The 23046-nt window shown below is 37.9% G+C and overlaps 2 pseudogenes; both read right to left on the reverse strand.

The window, feature by feature from the left end:
* Positions 1-2691: 2691 nt before the first annotated feature.
* On the reverse strand, positions 2692-7698 carry LOC105035346 (cytosolic sulfotransferase 8-like; annotated as a pseudogene).
* An 11141-nt stretch (positions 7699-18839) lies between these two features.
* Positions 18840-20589, reverse strand: LOC140857347 (flavonol 4'-sulfotransferase-like; annotated as a pseudogene).
* Between the last annotated feature and the right edge of the window lie 2457 nt (positions 20590-23046).

Here is a 23046-nt window from a genome sequence, read left to right on the forward strand (position 1 = left end):
TCGACATATGTGATATGAAAATTGGTTCTGTGAATGTTTTTAATGAAAATAGTATGCTTGTGGAGTATGAATCTTATCACACCATTTAGTATTTTTTCACCTACTTATATTTATGTTTTCAGAAAAAGATATTTAAAGGCTCTTAGATAGCTATAACAATCTCACAGAAGTGGGGTCAATTGACAAATAGTCTTTTACCAACAACTATAAAGTTAGTGATGAATATAAATTATGATATCTTGTCGATTACGATGATGGCCTTATCATAGATATAAAGTGATCATAGCACAAATTGTAAACAATATTTTGAACTATAATAAGAATGCATGGCTAAGAATGACTTATGATTTTATTTACAATTATATTTATGAAATATTAATGATTTGTACATACATGATTGGCTTTAGGACTTTTCTTTTGATATGATACTATGAAATGCTTAATATTATAGTATTTATTATTTTCTTTAAAAGCTATATTGTTTATGTGAAAATATTATACTTGATCTAGTAAGAAAGTATAGATTTTACTTATTGAGTTATGTAGCTCATATTGTTTTATTTTTTTTATTTAGATAAATAAGATTAGGAATGAAAGATGACCTAGGCTTGGAATGAATGCTAGCGAGCTTGTAGATTTTGTAGTAAAGATTTTAGTTCTTAAATTGATTAAGAACTTGTTGTTAACAACTTTATGAATTTTGAGGATTATGGATTTTGCTATTTTTATTTTAAATTTATCTTGATTTAATTACTTAATGAATGATTGGAATTGAATCTCGTTATTGTATTTTATGTGATGGATACGATTGTTGGCTTTATGTTATCTTGGGATGTAACCCTTAGTAGCACAGCCGTGTTATGTATAAAAATCTCGAGAAGGCCTGATTGAAAAGTTTGGATGGAGAGTTGATGGAGACCAAATAGGTAGGTACCAAATGTGTTAGGTTGGCTACTATGGGTTGACTCATAGGTCCTGCTCTAATTAGACATAGCCTACACATTGTTCAAGACTTATGATTCAGGTCGAGGTTTCAAAATTGGGTTGGATTTGGTTTTGTAATTTTTGGTCCAGCCCAAATGTCCTCTAAGTTTATATAGATCAATGAAAGATTAGACTTAGATGGCTTGAACTGATTTAGGAAGATTTTTAGACTCGATATAGATCATTTTGGCCACAATGGATAGGGCTGGATTAGATCCAGAGCAAGATCCACCATATCAGGAAATCGAAACATGTGCTAAAGTTTAAAGAGCCATAACTTGGTCATACATCATTTGATCGAGATGATCTTTTTTCTGAAATGGGATAGTTTTTTGAGATTTACAACTTTGGACCAATTACTAGGAGATTGAATCGGATTAATTGAAATTCTATCATTTGGGCTCTAAAATGGACTAGCCAAATCAAAATTTTACTTTTTGGAAAAGGCTTAGATCAAATATTATCTCTTAATTCATGAAAAATTAGACAGAATGATAGAAGGCAAATTTGATGTAAAAGTTGAGATTTATTTTTAATAAAATTTTAGTATTCTTTTATAAGTATTTTATTAATCATATTTTTTAGAGATTTAGCCCATTCAAACCAGAAGAGGATTCCTACTCAAGTTGTGAAAGGGATAGGGATGTTAATGGCTTGGGTTTGAGTTGGGTTGACCAGTATTTGTATCCACCCTACCATAAAAAAAAAATACCCATACTTCTATAGGTAAAATAAAGGACCATGTTAAATAAGGAATCCAACAGCAATGATTGCCGAAAAATGAAAGATAATTATCCTACTAGTAAATAAGATTAATTATAAATCATTTTTTTCATAGAATTATCTGTCAGTCCACAAATTTTTGTTCTTTTTTAGAGAATTTCGTTCTTTACACGTGTAATCTGGGAAGAGGCAAGGGTTTTAGGAGGGGCTAGATGACAAGAGGCCTATGAAAAATCTCAAATTTAGAAAAAATAAAATATCTTATAATCCACCTTATGCATAATTTTTTTATTATTTTAATTATTTTTGAAATATATATTGAATAAATATTAATAAATCAATAAAATAATTTTTTTTTTAAAAAAATTGCATCCTATGTATGGCATGGGTTATAAGCTAGAATTATTTTTGTTTGTTATGAGCTATATGCTACAAATTAAATCAGTTTAAAGAAAAATATATACCTCTCTTAGTATGCAAGACTTAGGAGATATTTTTAAAATATATATAAATTAGATATAATAAATTAGATAAATAAAATTAAATATTATTTTAAAAAAATTATATCCCATGCATTGCATGGCGTTATATGTTAGTCTCACTTAATTAATCAACTAAATTATCAGAAAAATAGAGCCGTGGAAGTTACACACTTTGAGATGTTTCAAATTTCTCAAAACAAAACAACTTCTTCCAAATTTTCCATAACAGAGAAGTCGCTTGTTTCAAGTGGGACTCGTTCTTTATTTAACTAGAAGCAGACTGGTTTTCCAAGAGACATCACACAAGGGTATAAAGATTGTGCTGGTGCAGTACGTAGTGGATGACAACCAAACACTCAAACAAGGGCTACTAATTAAGCATAAGCTTCAACTCCAAACACAACCACATTACTGAAAACAACTGATTGCACCAACACTTCTCTCTTGCATATGTTACAAGAAACACCAATAACTCATGGAAATCTGACTCTTGCTGTGGCGCTTAAAACGTCAGCCCAGAACCACTGAACTTGGTCTCTGTGATCTCCTCCAATTGTCGAACCATCTCCGGCGTAAGATTATTCACCCAATCTCCAACCACACCACGTCTATAGAACAAGCTGTTCTCAACTGGTATCTGCACAAATTTTGTCGTCCCATTCTTATTCACTTCCAAACTGCTCAAATTCTGAAAAGCACACAACCTTATAATGGCTTCCACCACCCCTTCCTTCTTCTCATCCATAGTGAAGGGACAACTTATGAACTCAGCCAATCTTGTCAAATGAACCACAGGGTCTTGCATCACTTCCTCGTATCTGAGAAACAGCACCTTCTAAGGCCTTTCCACGTGCCCCTTCCAGTATCCCAGGAGGTGATCCCAATACGGTCCAAACAAGGAGATCCCCTTGCAGAATTGCTCCATTGCTTCATCTAGAGATAGAGGTTCTATGTTAGCCTTGGTTCTAAGGTTGTTCCTGAAGTGCCACAAGGAAACAAAGTTATCTTTCGGATTGTGGCAAAGATAGACAATTCTACAACCGGAATCTACACGGACTGCGGCAGTGACCGGAGCGGGATGTGGGTGGAAAAGAGCCTTGGAGATGGGAGCACGCCCAAGCTCGGAATTTGGCTGTTTGTGTACACTTGGGACTCCAGAAATGGAACGCACTCATGGGGACTCAGAGTTGTCAAGGGGTGGTGCTGGAGTTGGAAAAGGACGAGCGGTTTGATGTTGCAAAGAGAAGGGCTTTAAGCCTTGTTGTTCCAGACTTTGGGAAGGAAGCCAAGAGCACGTCGGTGGGGCGCGCCTTGAATTTTGGCTTCCACGATAATAATATTCATCGCCAATAAGACATTGAATTTTAACAATAAACAACAAAAGAAAGGATGGATGTCATCCAATATGGATGGTTGAAATATATAATAGAGAAGATATTTCAAAGATCTAAATTATTCGATTTGTAGCTTCCGTATAAAAATAATATACCAAAATTTTAGCCAAATTCAGATAATATGAACCATCTAACAACATCATGACTATAAATTTCGTTCTCCACTATTTTTCACCATCGGTCTCTTCCTTACTGTTTTGGTTTTTTTCCCTACCTTTAGTGTGTTCCAACAAGCCAAGACAAATGTCTTGTGAAGGGAGCCCATGCATGACTTCCGCTCCGTGTTTTTATAAATTTAAATGATGTGGGTCTCACATGAAAAGATACCATTCCATCGAGATGCTTGGGATGATGTAATTGCTCAATGATTGTTAAGATCTGAAGGTACCACTCACTTCTATCTTTCGTTTATGACGAAACTACCGCAACGTTTCCCTGGTATCTCACTTAACTAATAAACTAAATTATTAAAAAATAAAAAAAAAAACCATGAAAGTTATATTTTTGACTATCATATACTCATAAGAAGAATATCTTTGAAAAAGTAGGTACTCTCAAGCAGTTCTCTCAACTAAGGTTCAACTAGTAATTTTGTATAGGCATGCACAACATGCTTTTCTAGCACCAAATACATGTTTATTAGCTGGTTACCATCATCTTTCTGTACATCTCTTCTATTACCATCATTCTGCATAGTGAGGGATATTAAAATCATATCAACATAATTTCTAGTGATAGAGTTTGGCTTCTTAATATTTTTAAAATCTTTAATATCCAATTTTCTAGAAACACAATATCTCTACCTCTGAAGGAAACAAGAAACCATAATTTTCACAAACTTTTTTTCCTTCTCTTGATAAATGAAATATGATATTATGCAATTCACCGAGCAACAACCATCTCCATAATCTATACAAGTTATTATTAAGATTTGATGCCTCGAGATTCGATCCACATTGAGTCCACAGTGAGGTCCGTGATGACGAACAGAGTCCAACGAGTCCAAGATCACCTCAAACGGAGTGCAGATGATCGAGATACCCTTGATTGAAGTTGTACGAAATCCGAAGCAATGGAGGACCAGCGTAGCCGACGGTGGGCTGGCGGCGTAGCGCCAGGCCCAACTGCAGGAGCATGGAGCGCGTCCCAGGCCGAGTGCGAGCGCACGGAGCGTGGCCCAAGCCCAGGCGCGGGGCACGGCACGGCCCAAGCCCACGCGCACGTGTGTGGGATCAGTCTCCCCAGGTATCCAATCCATGGTGGACCCGACAGTCCACGGACGGTACATGGATGCGAGGTGTTTCCCCTTGGTTTCTCATGGTTCATCATGGATCGGATGATGTTTCTCCTCTGTTTCTTACAGTCTACGGCTTATTTCATGGACCATGTCACGATCTGACGGTGGACCGTATATCCTACTCTTTTACCCTTTTAAGCCTTTAAAAGGCCCTATTCACAAACAAAGAGGGGGCAGCGTGCGATTTTCCTTGACAGAGAACTTAGAGAGAGAGCTGAGGTGAGGCAGCGACAGGAGCAAAAGCAGAGGGCTTCTAGCAGACTGTTGGACAGCGAACAGTGATCACTTTAAGGGTTCAGGGAGATCTTTCTAGAAAGAGAGCTTTTGTGAGGGAGAGCTTCCTGTGAGAGAAAGATTGGGTGTACAAGAGTTGAGATGTGATCTCCTCTTGTAATTTGTCCTCTCTTTTTTCATAATGAAGATTGCATGCCCCATGGAGGCGAGCTCTTTTTTGGCTAATTCACATATTTGATTGTTTCTATTTTATTTCTTTTTCTTCCTGCTGTGATACGCGGTATCAAAAAGATCCTGAGAGGTGATGTCCTGGCTAGATATCCACCAACAAGTGATATCAGAGCAAGGCGATATCAGATGTAGATTACAACGATGGTGAGCAAGATTGAAGATGGAGAAGATAGGATCAATCAAGATGGAGATCAACAAATTTGATGGAAAAGCAATTTCATCTTATGGCAGGCAAGGATGAAGGACATGCTCATCCACCAAAGGTTGATTGATGCTCTCTTAAGAGGTGGTGTCCTGCCAGACATCCGCCAACAAGTGGTATCAGAGCAAGGCAATATCAGGACGCAAATTGCAACGGTGGTGAGCAAGATTGAAGATGGAGAAGTTATGATCAATCAAGATGGAGATCAACAAATTTGATGGGAAGAGCAATTTCACCTTGTGGCAGGCAAGGTGAAGGACGTGCTCATCCACCAAAGGTTGATTGATTCTCTCTTATGCAAAAAGAAGCCGACCATTATGGAAGTGTAGGATTGGAGACGACTACAAATGTAGGTGGTGAGTACCATCCGCATGCATTTAGTAAATGAGGTGGTGATTCATGTGCTTGGTAAGACTTCTCTGACAATGCTGTGGTCAAAGCTCGAGGAGTTATACATGGTGAAATCTTTCACCCATACTCTTTTTCTCTAGAGGCAGTTCTATCAGCTGCAGATGATTGAAGGACAGAGCGTGCAGGAGCATCTCAGTCACTTTCAGAAGATCCTCACCGACCTCCTCAGTGTTGATGAGAAAATTAAGGAGAAGACCAGAGGGCTCGTCTTGCTAGTTTCGCTCCCCCTTCATATAAGTCCTTGGTGACTGCTCTTCTAGTGGAGAACAGAACTATCAAGATGGACGAGATCACCACGGTGATTCTCCAGAATGAGGTTCTCAGGGGGAGAACTCAGCTTCGAGCTCAAGTGGCGACAGCTCAGCTTTGGTGATTTCTGAAGGAGTAGGAGATGGTAGATGGAGCGACAGGAGATCACAACAGGGTGGTCCAAGTCTAGGATGAGGGACTTGAGCAAGATCAGGTGTTGCCGGTGTGACGAGTTGGGGCATCTAGCTAGAGATTGCTCTCAACTCAGAGATCGGACAAGGGCTACTGCAGCGACAGCCAGTAGCGATTCAGAGGGTGATGCCCTAAAGATATCTGATGAGGTATCTACTTCTTCTCAGTAATGGATTTTAGATTCTGTATGCACCTATCATGTATGTTGTAGAGAAGAGCAGTTTGACTCCCTGGAGAACAGTGAGGGTACTATTTATCTGTCAGATAGATCGAGCTATGCGATTAGAGACATCGGAACGATCAGCTGGAGGACACATGATGGTGCAGTGAGGAGATTGGGGGAGGTCCGATACATATCCAATTTCAGGTAGAATCTCATCTCACTGAGCAGACTGGATTCGAGAGGCTACAGGAGGATAGCTGGTGGAGAAATCCTGAAGGTGTTGCGTGGCGATAGGATTATTCTGGAGGGAAAGAAGAAGATGAGAGGATATTACTACCTGACGGGGAGTCCAGTGCGAGGTGGAGTTTCGAGAGCCAGGAGAAGCCCAGAGCGAGTGGAGCTCCAAGTGAAGGTGGATGGGACACGAGATGCGAGACTCGAGAGGATGAGAGGCAATATCGTAAGATGAGATTCTTATTGCCGTAGGATGATATCCCGAGCATGTCTCAGGTCAGGAGGAGCACAGCATACGATAGAGATGGGATCGAGCAGCCTGGCTCGACTCTTATGTTTGCCCATTTATGATCAGTAGATGATTGCCCCAGGGCATGGGGGCGAGGAGATCCAGAAGCTCTCAAATCAGGAGGAGGCCGAATATCAAGTCAAAGTGAAGATTATTAAGATTTGATATCTCGAGATCGATCCATATTGAGCCCACAGTGAAGTCTGCAACGATGAACGGAGTCCAACGAGCCCAAGATCACCTCAAACAGAGTCTAGATGATCGAGATACACTCGATTGGAGTTGGTACGAAATCTGAAGCAATAGAGGACCGACGGCGATCGGTGACGGGCCGGTGAAGCCACGGTGGCGCACGTGCGCGGCCCGATCATGGGAGCACGGAGTGCATCCCAGGCCCAGGCTCGAGCGTGCGGCCCAACGCACGGACGCACGGGAGCGTGCATGCAGAGCGCAGTCCAGGCCCAAGCACGCGGGCACTGGTGCGGCCCAGGCCCATGCGCACGCGCGTGGGATCAGTCTCCCCAAGTATCCCGGTCCATGGTGGATCGAGCGGTCCACGGATGGGTGCATGGACCGCGAGGGCGTTTCCTCTCGATTTCTCGTGGTCCACCATGGATCGGACGATATGTCTCCTCCATTTCTCACGGTCTACAGCTTATTTTGTAGACCACATCACGATCTGACAGTGTCGGGCGTTGCCGATCATGATCCAAGGGTCCAGAGAAGATTTTGGGCACTGTTAGGAGACTGTATCCTACTTTTTTACCTTTTTAAGCCTTTAAAAGGCCTTGTTCATAAACAGAGAGGGGTGGCGTGTGATTTTCCTCGACATAGAACCCAGAGAGAGAGAGCTGAGGTGAGGCGCCTACAGGAGCAGAAGCAGAGAGCTTCTGGCAGACTGTTGGATAGAGAACAATGGTCGCTTCAAAGGTTCAGGGAGGTCTTCCTACAGAGAAAGTTTTTATGAGGAAGAGCTTCTTGTGAGGGAGAGATTGGGTGTATAAAGATTGAGGGTATGATCTTCTCTTATAATTTTTTCTCTTTCTTTCATAGTAAAGTTTGTATGTCCCATGAAAGCGAGTTCTTTTTTGACTGATCCACGTATTTGATTGTTTCTATTTTATTTCTTCTTTCTTTCTGTTACGATGTGTGGTATCGAAAAGATCTTGAGAGGTGATGTCCTGGCCAGACATCCACCAATAGTTATTAGCAAGTAAAATAATCAAGTAACCCATAAATAAGATATACACAATTTTAATGTGAAAAATCCTTCAGCATTATGGGTAAAAATATGGGCCCAGTCCATCCGACAAAATAGTATCATAACTATAAATTTCTATTTTTACTGTTTTTCACCGTCGGTCTCCTCCTCTCTCTCTTTTTTTTTCCTTTCCGTGCCTTTGGTGTGTTGCCGCACTCCAACAATCCAAGACAAATGGCTTGTGAAAGGAGCCACATGCACCACTTCCACTCGTGTTTATAAATTTAAATGATGTGGGTCTCACATGAGAAGAGACAACTCCATCAAGATGCTTGAAATGATGCAAGTTTTCAATGGTTGTTCAGATCTGAAGGTACCACTCGCTCCTGCTTTTCGTTTATGATGAAACTACCACGACGTTTCCTTGGTATCTCACTTAGTTAATCAACTAAATTATCAGAAAAATGGAGCCGTGGAAGTTACACTCTTTGAGATGTTTCAAATTTCTTAAAACAGAGCACCTTCTTCCAAATTTTCCATAACAGAGAAGTCGCTTGTTCAGGTAAGGACTCCTTTATTTAACTAGAAACAGACTGGTTTTCCAAGAGACATCACACAATGACATACAGATTTTGCTGGTACACTATGTAGTGGATAACGAAGATACACTCAAAAAAGAGCTGGTAATTAAGCATAAGATTCAACTCTAGAAACATAAACTCACATTACAGAAAACAACTGAATGCAGCAACTTCTCTGGCATATGTTACAAGAAACACCAATAGCTTACGAAAATCTGACACTTGCTGTGAGCACTTAAAATGATAGGCCAGAACCTCTGAACTTGTTCCCTGTGATCTCCTCCAATCGTCGAACTGTTGGAGTTTCATGATTTCATACATATAAAAAGTTTTCAAAACAAGTATGCAGCGAAAATTTAAAAATTCAAATTAAATCTAATTTAATCTAAGTATGCATAAGATCAAATCTTAAAACCATAAACATTATCATCATATGTGAGATAGGATTCAGATACAGAAATTAAATAGAGAAAAATAAATAGAAACATATCTTGGCACGGATCAATCTTCACCGCGAACTGATGATCGTGGATATCTTCCGAAGGTTCCTTAAAGCCGCACAAGTGTCCAGCCTTTACAGGTATCCACACGAGACTTCAATCTGATCAAAACTTTTTGATCTCACTGGATGCTAGCTCCCTTATAGAGATCGCATCTTGATGGTTGAAAATCTTCTTTTTTCTCAAGACACTCTTAGAGAAGAAGAAGAACATATGAGGATGTTGATCTCTAAGTTAAAGATCATGAGAAGAACCTTTTTTTTCTTTTTTTCTAAAATCCATGCACCAAATCTCTACAATAGAGATGTAAGAATTTTGTCCAACTTTTGGATAAAGAGAAAGGAAAAATCATGCCCAAACATGGATAAAATATGAGAGAGAAGATGTCTTAACAAATAACCTTTGGTTGTTTTAAGAAAGAAGAGATATAGAGCAAATATACCCCATGCCCTCCACCTCCATGCTGCGCCCTCTCCTCTTGTTTTTCTCCATGCATCTCCTCTAATTTTGTGGCATCAAAATCTGATCTCTATCAGCCATCCAATGCCTCATATGGTCTATGGTTTAAATAGGAAGGGAGTTTGATTTTGAGTAGGAGATTAGAGTCCAAACTCCTTAGGACTCTAGGATTTTTTGTGCCGCCCACCACCAAATTTTTGCACCCAGATTTCACATGGGAAAGAGAGGATTTCCCATGGTTCTTACATGCTAAAAAGAGAGGAAGGATGGCATGCAAATATGGTTGGGCATGGGTTTGATTTGGTGCATGAAAGAAGAAGGAGTTTAAAGCACATTGGACTCTTCTTTAGTGCTGAATTAAATCAATTAAAATTCTAACCAATCTAATCATATTAGAAATTGATTAGACCCAAATAGATAAAAATTCAAATCTGATTAGGAGCTCAAACTATTTAGATTAGATATCACCTAATTAGAGAAGGAGTCTTAGTTCTTTTGGACTCTTCTTGGTACTTGAGTCAAACTCAATTTAATCCTAATCCAATTAGAATTTGGTGCACCCATGAGGAAAAAATTCGAATCCAAATAGGAACTCAAATACTCTTGTTTAGATCCTAGTCTAATTAGGAATTAAGTCAAACTCAAATCCTAATTCAATTAGAAATCATTCTCTCATACAATTTGGTTATCTCATAACCTAATTAGGTTTGATCAAATCAAACCCTTATCAAGTCAAATTAAATTCCATTTAATTAGACTTGATGCAAGCCCAATAACCCAATCAAATTGAGTCAATTAGCAATCCAATTGCTTATTAATTCTCCTGTAACTTACTAACTCTTTAGCGAGTTACTTAATACAATTTTTGCATTGGATAAATCATCAATCAAATTGATAATCAAATTCTATCATGATTCATAATCATAATTCAACCATTTGATTTGTCAAAAGCCTCTTTGTGTATGATCTCATAGATTTTATTTTGTCTGTAGTGAGATATATTATGATCCCTATCGTAATATCATTGAAACTCTTTTCAATGGAGAACAATTCCAACTCTGCCTACCAAGGATCTTCGGTCATCAAGATGATCCTCGTGGGTCTCACAATCCATCAATGACCCCTAGCAATATATAGTGACAATCCAGTAAAATAAAAATGATGAACCTCTAAATATAGTTAATGTATGATACAGTTCCTCTATCGTGAGTCCCGACCAGATGGCAGATTATGGATAAATATCAAACCTCATCATCGATCATATGATAGATTCAATCAGCTCGAGTCCATACGTGATTCTTATGAAAATTTTTTTATTAATCACACTGCTATGGCCATAGACTTAAAGACTCAGTTTCATAAATCCCATAGGACTACCTCCTTCTACTAGGATCGATAGATCCCATCTAAATGTACACCCTACTCCTACAGTGGATCAACTATTGCCAACATCTACTACAAGGCTCATTGAGATCATGTTTATGTGTCAGTCAAACTCCAGTAGCTCACTACGAGCAGCTATAGCACCATAGATCAAAGGATCAGTCATACAACTGCAGCATCGAGAAAGTTACTAACGAGTGAGCAGACATCCATGTGACTTCTTGTATTGGTCACACTCAGTGCTAGTTGTTCTCTAACAACCACCTGCACTCTCACTCCAGTGTCCCTACACTGTAGACTCGAGATCTATCTGTCCAAAGAAGCGATCCGTGCACTGATCTATCTGGATCAATCACCATCTCCACGATAATCTATGACAGAAGTAATTTAGAATTAATCATCAATGACATATGTCTCAAATTTTCAATTCTTTGAGAATATATGTCATCATCTTGTTAATTCTTGGATGATTCATAGACACATAAAAATGAATGATAATATAAATGCCTATAAAGTACAAAAATAGTCTTAAAATATCATATGCATCAGTCAAGATTGACTTCGAGGCATACATGCAACAATCTTCCACTTGCACTAAAGCCAATCTACCATGTACCAAGCTCTATCTCTCAGATAGCTTTAGTCTTTGGCTAGCTAAGTGACTTATCAGTGGATTATCCACATCTCATATAGAGTTTGCTCTCTGCACCTCTATGTATTTCTACTTGAGGTAGTCGCATATTCTGCTGTTCTATGGCTTGATATCTGTGAGACCTAGGCTCCTTAGCAAGGGCTATGGTGCCATTGTCTTTGTAGTATGGTGTCATGGCATCTGATAGCATGACATTAATTCTGTAACTAACATTAGAACCATAATGTATCCTACACATCTACAGTGTACTTAGCTTCCATCAATCAATTATTTGAATTTTTTCAAGATATCAATATAGAAACATACTCATAATGTAGACATTCTATCATCAACGTAGACATAAAATCTGAATTGGTGTATCCTCCACTCCTATCTTTGATCTTTCTCCAAAATTAAGAATAAATCTTTAGTTCTTCTTAAGTATTTAAGGATATTTTCACAGCAATCCAATGCTCTCAGTCTGGATACAATTAATATCTACTCGTGACATTCACAGTATTAACTATATCAGTTCAAGTACATGGCATACATCTATGCCTAAAGGATAGCAGATCCTTCTCCGAGATTTCTATGCTGAACCCTTTCAGCATCTAGTCTCTGTACTTTATCTATGAAAATACAAGCATCTAATTGCATCTATCTTTATAGATCTTTATATTCTCAAAATATAGGACACTCGCTTTATATCTTTATGGAGAATTCTATATACAATCATATATTAACCGATGTCAGTATTGGACACTCCCATTGACTCTTTTGAAAACACATATTCTTCATTTCTGATCAAACAATTTGAACATATCATCAAAATAACTGTTCCAACTCTAAAATTATTACAGACTTTTGATCTCATATCACAAAAGTAAAATCCATAAGCTACTCCATACAGAAATCTTCAAAAGATATCTAGTTAGAAAAGCTATTTCATATCCTTTTTTGGAGTCGATGTCCAACATGTCTTGTTGTAGATTTTGGATCATCTATATGTTCCAATCTCCCATGAGAAATAATTTTTCTACATCCTCGGTTAAGCATACCCAAGTACCTTTTGAGAGAATTGGAGATCTTACTATATGTACGAGGTGGAGAAGAATATATGCATACTGGCTTATCATGAATAGATTCTTTAGGTCTTATAGCTCGCTGCTCTTCAGAGACACTCTCTTTAAGCTTAACCTTCCTCCTACTGCTTCATCCTGGTTAAACAATTTTTTAAGAAGGTAGCATATTAGGTCACAATCATATTGTAATCCTTTCAGAAGAAAAGTAATATCTCAAACTCTTTTAGGATGAGCTTTATAGACCTATGCTTTAACATATCCATCTGCTGTCTTGACACAAACTGGACATCTTTGGATCTTGAAATAACCAAGATTCATTCTCACCATGCCATATCTGATATGGTGTGGTAGGAATATGTTTAGAGAGAACCCAATTTATAGAAATAAAGTATGTCCTAAAGAAATAAAATAAATCAGTGAAGTTCATCATGGATCGATCATATCTCATATAGTCCATGACTTTTCTTATCTCGATGAGCTGAGATATACTAAAAGGGGTCCAATATGAAACAATATCATTTTATGAGATAATCAAAAAAAATTTTTGGTATTGCATCCTCGATCAATCGAAGTACCTTTAGAAAATTTTTGATTTCTTCTCCACTTTATATCTGAATTTTTGAACTTTTCAAAAATTTTAATTTATACCTCATATACTTATCCAACCATGACTGATTATCGATAAAGATAACAAAGTAGAGACAACTCCTTTTGTTAGCACATCACATGGGCTACACACATCAAATATGTACAAGGATTCAGTGGTCTTTTTTTTTTGTCCCACAAGAGTAGCTTGGTCATATTTTCTCAAAGAGATGATGCACAAACTAGATATGACTCAACAGTCAATGAGCCTAAAAGTCAATATTTCTTCAGTTTGTTAATTATTTTTTCTCCAACATGATCTAGCCTAAGGTTCCACATATACTTTAGGTTTATCTCAACTCTGATCTCTCAGATCCAATGGCATTTACTGCTTGCTCAATTAAGTTCACAGATGTATCACCATGCAAATGATAGAGATAGTCTCTAAGAACTAAATTCAAATGATAATCACAAAGGACAGACACCCATGGCCACAGTAGCAACTCTTGCCTATTGCCAATTTCAAGGGTTACTTCCTCAGCCCTCTACCTTCCATCGACTCTATATAAAATCACTAGAGTCTAAAACTCAACTGAAAAAAAAAAATCGTAAGGATAGTATTAAGCAATTTTGACATGCCTACTCTAGCATGTCTTTTTTCTTTAGGCTCTTCGAGTATTTACCTTTGAACCCTTTCAAGGTTCCTTTGTTAGTAACAATTTGACCAATTCAGATAAGATGCCAAGATGGTCATTCATATGGTAGTTTATCATACTATCCATATAAACTAATCAGGGATCGCAAGATGAATCTACAAGCAATTTTTATGCATGTCATGTCGAGCTTTTTAAGCTCCTTAATATCCTTGATCATTATTAAATAACAATCATAGACTAACTGTCCATCATGCATCACATCGCTGTGTGACTCTGATCATCTCATAATATTTATAGATGAATCAATATATTGTTGGTAGTGAACATGTGCTCATGCATATGTTGGAGTTCATCTAATATGGATTCAACATATAGCATTTATTTTTATTGACATTGTCCTTCCACTGATCAAGTATAGCTCGTTGACTTTGGGTTGGATAGGCTGTTAACATCAGAATAACTGATAGAGAATATTGTTTAATTTTTAAATAGTTAAGAATGATTCTTAGGTTTGTGAGCCAGTCTATGTAATTGGTTTCGGTTAATCGGTTGATATCTAGGATTTGGACTAAAGGTTGGAAGCTGACACAATAAATATCAGAGAGCAAAGATTCTAATTGGATATTTATATTATTTTATAATTTATTTAGAAATTTTTAGATGCAAAAATACTTTCACTATTTTATCAGATCTCCCACACTCTCCGGGTAGAGAAACGAAAAAACTAACGCGACAACTGAGTTTCTAGTGGATGCTGTGGTTCCATCGATGCCGTGTACTCACTTAACAGTTATTGATAACAGAAAAATACCGATGCATGGATAACTCTTTTCCAGATACTTCTCTAGCATGTTGTAGCTACTTGATCTCTAAGTCATGTGGGCTTACCTAACAGTTATTGCCCGCACTCCTTAGTTAAGTCAAACCATCGTTCACAAGCAAGTGCAAAGCTGTCATTGGATTCTCACCTAACATTGTTGGGCCCAACCTCATTTTTATCCTAGAGTAACTCTTTGCTAATAGAGTGGTTGGTATTCTCGATGCAACTGAACTATGTGACTAGCCGAGAACAATCAACGCTGGTAGTACGCCCGCACATCTATAACGATGAAAGATCATTAGACTTAATATTAATAGAAGATTTGAATTTAGGTCTCATCTAATTAGTCATCACATGACTGATCTAATTGCATGGGCTAAATCAAACCATCAAGCAACCATATTTGAGACTCAATCTTTCAAATTGACCAAATAAGTGAAGATTAGTGGGGGTCCCCCATTGCTTTCTTAGACACTAATAAATTAACCAGATCAGTAAATAAATTAATTAAATAATTATTTTTTAATTATTATCTTAGACATCAATTGATTAATTGATCCGAATAGGCTAGCTTAGATGAATCAGATTCGAGCCATAGAGACGAATTAGGTCTTAGGTAATCGATTCTACATATAGGTGTCAATTGATTCGATCAACAATAATTATATGATCTTAAGCTCTATTGACCTCACCCTAATCAATACTTGACTCGATTTGATCAAATACTAAATTGATTTAGACCCAATATGATTAAATTAGAAATTTAGATGTAATCAATTACATGACCTAATTTGATCTATCCATAACAATCCTTCATGCACAAACATTAATTTCAGATCTTAAATCTAAATTTTTAGATCTAAATTTTTGTATAAAAGTATGTTTTGATCTCGAAATAATTTTCAGATCATACATACATACATATATTATATACATGAATAAGTTCAGGTCATAGAAATAAATTTCAGCTCTAAACATACTTTCATATATCATATATATGAATCAAAATAGATCTCGAAACTCTTTTTAGATCTAAATAACAAAATATATATCATATATATACTAAAAAATCAGATCTAAAATTTATTTGATTAAAAATTTTAATATCGTTCTAAGACAACCATACAGCATAACAAGTTATGTCAGACAACCTTATGTCAAAACGATATGAAAAATTTTTAGATCTAAAATTTTTTTTCTACAGATTTTAGATCCAAATATTAATCTCATGCATATGACGTGGCTCTGATACCACTGTTGGAGTTTCATAGTTTCATGCATGCAAATTTTTTCAAAATAAGTATGCAGTAGAAATTTAAAAATTCAGATTAAATTAATTTAATCTAAGTATGCATAAGATCAAATCTTAAAATCATAAATAGGATCATCATATGTGAGATAGATTTAGATATAAAATCAAATAAAAAAAATAAATAGAGAACATACCTTGGCATGGATCAATCTTCACCGCGAACTGATGATCGTGGATGTCTTCCGAAGGTCCTTGAAGCCGCACAAGTGTCCAGCCTTTACAGTATCCACACGAGACTTCAATCTGATCAGAAGCTTTTGATCTCACTAGATTTAGCTCCCTTACAGAGATCGCATCTTGATGGTTAAAATTTTTTTTTCTCTAAGACACTCTTAGAGATGAAGAAGAACATAGGAGATGTTGATCTCTAAGTTAAAGATCATGAGAAGAATCTTTTCTTTTCTTTTCTTCCTAAAACCCATGCACCAAATCTCTATAATAAGATGTAAGAATTTTATCCAACTTTTGGATAAAAGAAGAGAAAAAATCATGTCCAAACATGGATAAAATATGGGAGAGAAGATGTCTTAACAACCAACCTTTGGTTGTTGTAAGAAAGAAGGGATATGGAGCAAATATACCCCATGCCCTCCACTCCATGTTGCGCCCTCTCCTCTTTTTTTCTCCATGCATCTCTCTAATTTTGTGATATCAAAACCTGATCTCTATCAGCCATCCAACCTCATATGGTCCATGGTTTAAATAGGAAGGGATTTGATTTTGAGTAGGAGAATAGAGTCCAAACTCCTTAGGACTCTAGGATTTTTTGTGCCGCCACCACCAGATTTTTGCACCCATATTTCACAGAGAAAGAGAGGATTTCCCATGGTTCTTACATGCTAAAAAGAGAGGAAGGATGGCATGCAAATATGGTTGGGCGTGGGTTTGATTTGGTGCATGAAAGAAGGAGTTTAAAGCACATTGGACTCTTCTTTAGGTGGCTGAATTAAATCAATTAAAACTCTAACCAATCCTAATCATATTAGAATTGATTAGATCCAAATAGATGAAAATTCAAATCTGATTAGGAGCTCAAACTATTTAGATTAGATGTCACCTAATTAGAGAAGGAGTCCTAGTCCTTTTGGACTCTCTCTTGGTATTGATCAAACTCAATTTAATCCTAATCTAATTAGGATTTGGTGCACCATGAGGAGAAATTTTTAGTCCAAATGAAACTCAAATACTCTTGTTTAGATCTAGTCTAATTAGAAATTAATCTAACTCAAATTCTCATTCAATTAAGAATTATTTTTTCATGCAATTTGATTATCTCATAACCCAATTAGGTTTGATAAAATCAAATTCATATCAAGTCAAATTAAATTAATTTAATTAACTTGATGCAAGCCCTTAACTTAATCAAATTGAGCAATTAGCAATCCAATTCTTATTAATCTCTATAACTCACTAACTCTTTAACGAATTATTTAATGCAACTTTTGCATTGATCAATCAAATTCATAATCAAATCCTATCATGATTCATAATCATAATTCAGTCATTGATCAGTCAAAAGCCTCTTTGTATATGATCCATAGGTTTATTCTGTCTGGTAGTGAGATATATTGTGATCCCTATCACAATATCATTGAAACTCTTTTCAATGGGTTGGAATAATTCAACTCTGTCCATCAAGGATCATCGATCATCAAATGATACTCGTGGGTCTCACAATCTACCAGTGACACTAGCAGTATGTAGTGCAACCCAGCAGAAAAAATGAACCTTAGTGCAGTTAACGTATGATACAGTTCTTCTATCATGATTCGATCAGATGAAGTCATGATAAATCGTTAAATTCATCATCGTCATATGATAGATTCAATCAGCTCGAGTCCATACTGATTCTTATGAGATTTTTCATTAATCACACTGCTATGGCCATAGACTAAAATCAGCTTCATAAATCTCATAGGTTTATCCTTCTGCTAGGATCAATAGATCCATCTAAGTGTATACCTACTCTATAATGATCAATTGTCGCAACATCTACTACAAAGTGATTGAGATCCATATTTATGTGTCAGTCAAATTCCAGCAGCCTCATTGTGAGCAGCTGTAGCACCGCAGGTCAAATGATCAGTCATACAACTGCAACATCGAGAAAGTCACTAACGAGTGAGCAGACATCTATGTGACTTCTCGTGTTGGTCACGCTCAGTGCTAGTTATTCTCTAACAATCACCTGCACTCTTGCTCTAGTGTCCCTACACCGCAGATTCGAATCCATCTGCCCAAAGGAAGCGATCTGTGTAATGGTCTGTTGGATCAATCACCATCTCTATGATGATCCTACGATCAGAAGCAATTTAGAAATTAATCATAAATGACAAATGTCTTAAATTCTCAACTCTTTGAAAATATGTGTCATCATCATCTTGTTAATCCTTAGATGATTCATGATACATAAAATATGAATAATAATATAAATATTCATAAAGTATAAAAATATATCTAAAAATATCATATATATCAGTCAAAATTGATTTTAAGATATATATCTAACATAAACTATCTCCGATTAAGATTATTTATCCAATCTTAACCACACCACGTATACAGAGCATGCTGTTCTCGATTCGTGTTTAGTTCTGTCTTCCCATTCTTATTCACTTCCAAACTGCTCAAATTCTCAAAAGCGCACAACTATGTAATGGCTTCCAGCACCCCTTCCTTCTCCTCATCCATAGTGAAAGGACAACCTATGAACTCGCCAATCTTGTCAAATGAACCACAGGGTCTTGTATCACATCCTCGTATTTGAGAAACAGCACCTTCTTGAGGCCTCTCCGGGTGCACCTTCCAGTATCCCAGGAGATGATCCCAGTACGGCCCAAACAAGAAGCCCTCGCAGATTGCTCCATTGCCTCATCTATAGATAGAGGTTCTATGTTAGCCTTGGTTCTGTAGTTGTTCCTGAAGTGCCAAAAGGAAACAAAGCTATATTTCGGATTGCGGCAAATATAGACAATTTTACAACCGGAGTCTACCACGGACAGCGGCAGTGACCGGAACGGGATGTGGGTGGAGAAGAGCCTGGAGATGGGAGCACTTCCAAGTCCGGTATTCGATTGTTTGTGTACCAGAAATGGGACGCACTCATGGGGACTAAGAGTTGTCAAGGGGTGGTCCGAGAGTTGGAAAAGGCAGCGGTTTGATGTTGAAAAGGAAAGGTTTAAGTCATATTTTAGAGATGTAATGGATAGATTTGGATCAATATTGTATTATTATTTTAAATTTAAATTAATATTTTATATCAAATTTATTCGATATTCAATCGGATAAAAAAGAGATACCCATCCCCATACCCAACGATTCGGAATATCTACGGTAACCAATTTCTCCATATCCAATCCATGCCCCCCATGCCTATCTCATATCCAAAAAAAATAAACAATCAAAATAATTTTATATATATTATCAATCAAAATAAAATTATCAATTCAATATAAACATAGTTTATAAGTGCAGATTTATAGAAATAAATATAGAAATAAATTACAATTCAAATACAAATATAAATAATCAAAATAATTTTATGCATATTATAACCAAAAAGAATTATAAATATATATATTCGAATATGGATTCGGATATTACCTATATCAGTAGGTTCGGATCGGGTTCGGATAGAAAACAGTACTATCCATATCCTATGCATGTCCATGCTACAGTTTTTAGATTTTATCCAAATCCAAATCCGATCAAACTCTATTTTTCGAATTTGATCGAGTTTGAGTTGGATGCATATCTATCGGATCGGATCGATTTTGCCATCCCTACGTGTTGTTCCAGACTTTGGAAGGAAAGCCACGAGCACATCGGTGGGGCGTGCCGTGAAGTGTTGTTAGGCGACGATGGCACCTACCACGATGTCAGGATTGAAGGCCATCCATCTGGGTGACGGTAGAGTTCGGTGTTCGTTTCTGCATGTGCGCTATGGGCTGATACCAACTTTGTGAAGTGTTGGCAGATGCCTTTGCTTATTAATGCATGATTGGCGTAGGTAGGTAGTAGGAAAATAGAGCTTAAAAAATTAAAAAAATACTTTAGTAACTAAAAAAATGTCACTCAAAGGTCACCCTTCAATGTTTTCAGAACCGGACTGGGGATCGGACTGAAATAAAAAAAAAAAAAGGGTTCGGAGTCAACCGGATCAACCGGTTGATCCGGTCAATTGACCCGTGATATCAGCATGATGTAATAAATATATTTTATTTTTAAAAATATAAAAATATTAAACACTCTAGATGTTTCCAAGTCTGTCCATACTGTCCCTGGCCCTCCCCATGGTCCTCAGCGGTCTCCTCTTCTACTCTCGATCCGAGGTGTTTCCAAGTCCACACTATCCCTCCATCACCTCCTCTGCCGCTGCCTGGGCCGCCGTCGAGGTCCGCACCCCAACCACCCCTGGCGCCATCGGAAAGTCCAATGGCTGCAGCCCCCGACAGCTCTCTTGGCTCCTCTTCCTCCACTCCACCGCGGTATTCGCCTCCCTCCCCTCTCGCCTCCTCTCCCTCCTCACCACTGCCCGCCGGATCTCCTCGGCCTCTGTCTCCTCCTCCACCGACTCTCGCCTCTATCGCGCCATCTGTGCCTTCCTCGTCCTCGCCGTCCTCCTCCTCCTCCTCGAGCTCCTCGCCTACTTCAAAGGCTGGCACTTTAGCCCCCCTTCCTAAGCCTCCTCCGTCGAGCCCCTCGAGCGCCTCTACGCCAATTGGCTCTACATCCGGGCCCGTACCTCTCGCCGTCCTCTACCTCGTCTTCCAAAGCTCCACTGCCCTACCATCACCGCGGGCGATCGTCCCCAGAGAGTAGCATTCCCTCCCTTCTCCTCTCTCGATTTGATTTTTTATCCATAGATAATTAACCCGTGACCTGAACGGTTCATCATGGGCCGATCGGTTCACCGGTTCTTGCCGGATTTTGTGGACTGAAGATCAACTGGGTCTATCCTAAGTTTCAGACCGAGATTAAAATTGATCCCCGGTCTAATCGGTCGACCTGGCCGGTCCGGTCCGGTTCTGAAAACATTGGTTGCTTGTGGTGTATTCTAAATGGCTCCGTTTGAATTGGTATCATCATTTGTGCCATTTTCTGGAGCAAGTGATTGGTGCACGCCACCTCAGTCACCGTAGATTGCTCTAAAACAATAGATTAGGGGACATGGTGTGGTTGAAGGCAATTACTTGTTGATTCGACTATTGGGTTATTGCACTTCCTTCTTGATGGAGTCCATGATTGGAGCAATTGTGAAACAATAGCCCCTGGAGGCAAAATTTTGAAAAACTAAATGAAACTAATAAATGGAACAAAATAGCATATAGGTCAAGATTGGACAATGCATGTTGGGTTAGATTGGTCTTGACATTAACTTCATAAAGTTTTGATCATTAGAAATAGAGCTGGTTTGAATGGGTTCGGGTTGTATCTTTCGCATGGAATGATTAATCTTCTTTTGCGATGTCAATCATTGGATTATATTTGCAGCAACTTCAGAGATATCCAACCTCTCCCTCCATGTGTTGCCGTTGAAATCTAGCCGTGGTCGGATAGGCTGGAGTGGTGGTGCATCATCTCTAAAGAAAAATCTACAAGCAAGTCTTGATCAAAGTTGGCTCCAATAGAGATCCTTCACACTCAAGTCAGATCATAGAAAAATAAAAGAGGAGTGTAGAAAAGATTATGGTTGTGTATCTTGAGAGGTTCCATATAAGTTCTTTTATAGGTTAAAGTTGTATAACTGTCTAGAGAGATTATAGGGTGATTCAGCATGATGTGGCAAAACTTCTGATTGAGATCGATGGAGTGGTTATTGCACTTACCTTTTCCATTTCGAATCAATTGAAAGTCATGCATGCTTTTAAATTTTGAAATTAAGAGCAAGTGGAATCATCCTATCCCTTTAGTTGAGGGTTTGGTTTAATTTGATGGAAGAGGGTGCTAAGGAGAAGAAACAATAAAGTTGGATCTTATCCAACGAGATAAGTCTGAGGATGGCTGATACATACTTTCGATCGAAGTCAGAATTGGCATATTCATGTATTCCACCATCTGCTATCTCATTAGAGGCCAGTTGCCATAGGATAGGGTAAATCTGATGTCAAAGTCATAAATGGCCGAACCTAAGAATTTCACTCAGGATGGGGGTCCGAGCCCAGGATCATCATAGGCCGAAGCTAAGATTGGATCATGTTACTACACCTAACAGTCCATATCTAGTCACTGACTCATGTCTTCAGTCCAAAAGGAAATATCCCCCCAATACATGCCTCCTTACTCCCGAATTTAATTTGAACGAAGGAGTACTGAAGTTTTGATTGGCTAAGACACATTATCCTTTTCGTAAGAATGGCTTGTGTTCCTCTTGGGCGAATCGAATAATCAGTTCAAACCATAATCATAACGGAGGACGGTCGGTCGAGTTAGGGGAATGACGCACCTCATTTTCCATACATATCATTAATTATCGACTGACGCTCTCTGCCATCAATAGATTATGCTATGTGTTGATCATCAGATGGTCAGACAAGATTCAGTATCTAGACGGTTTCGATTTTTTGTGCTTAAAAAAGAGGTGGTGTCTCTGACTTTTTCTGCATACTTTCAGACTTTCTTCTCTTTCGACTCTCCTTCGTTTTCAGGGTTTATCGATCGTCGATGGTTTTCTTTAGATAGTCATCCTCATCTTTCAAAGAATCATCATCTTCTCCTTCTCTATTATGCCATCGTAGGTTGGTTTTTATTC

The sequence above is a fragment of the Elaeis guineensis genome, chromosome 4 (assembly GCF_000442705.2).
Source record: "Elaeis guineensis isolate ETL-2024a chromosome 4, EG11, whole genome shotgun sequence".
In the NCBI taxonomy this organism is placed as follows: Eukaryota; Viridiplantae; Streptophyta; class Magnoliopsida; order Arecales; family Arecaceae; genus Elaeis; species Elaeis guineensis.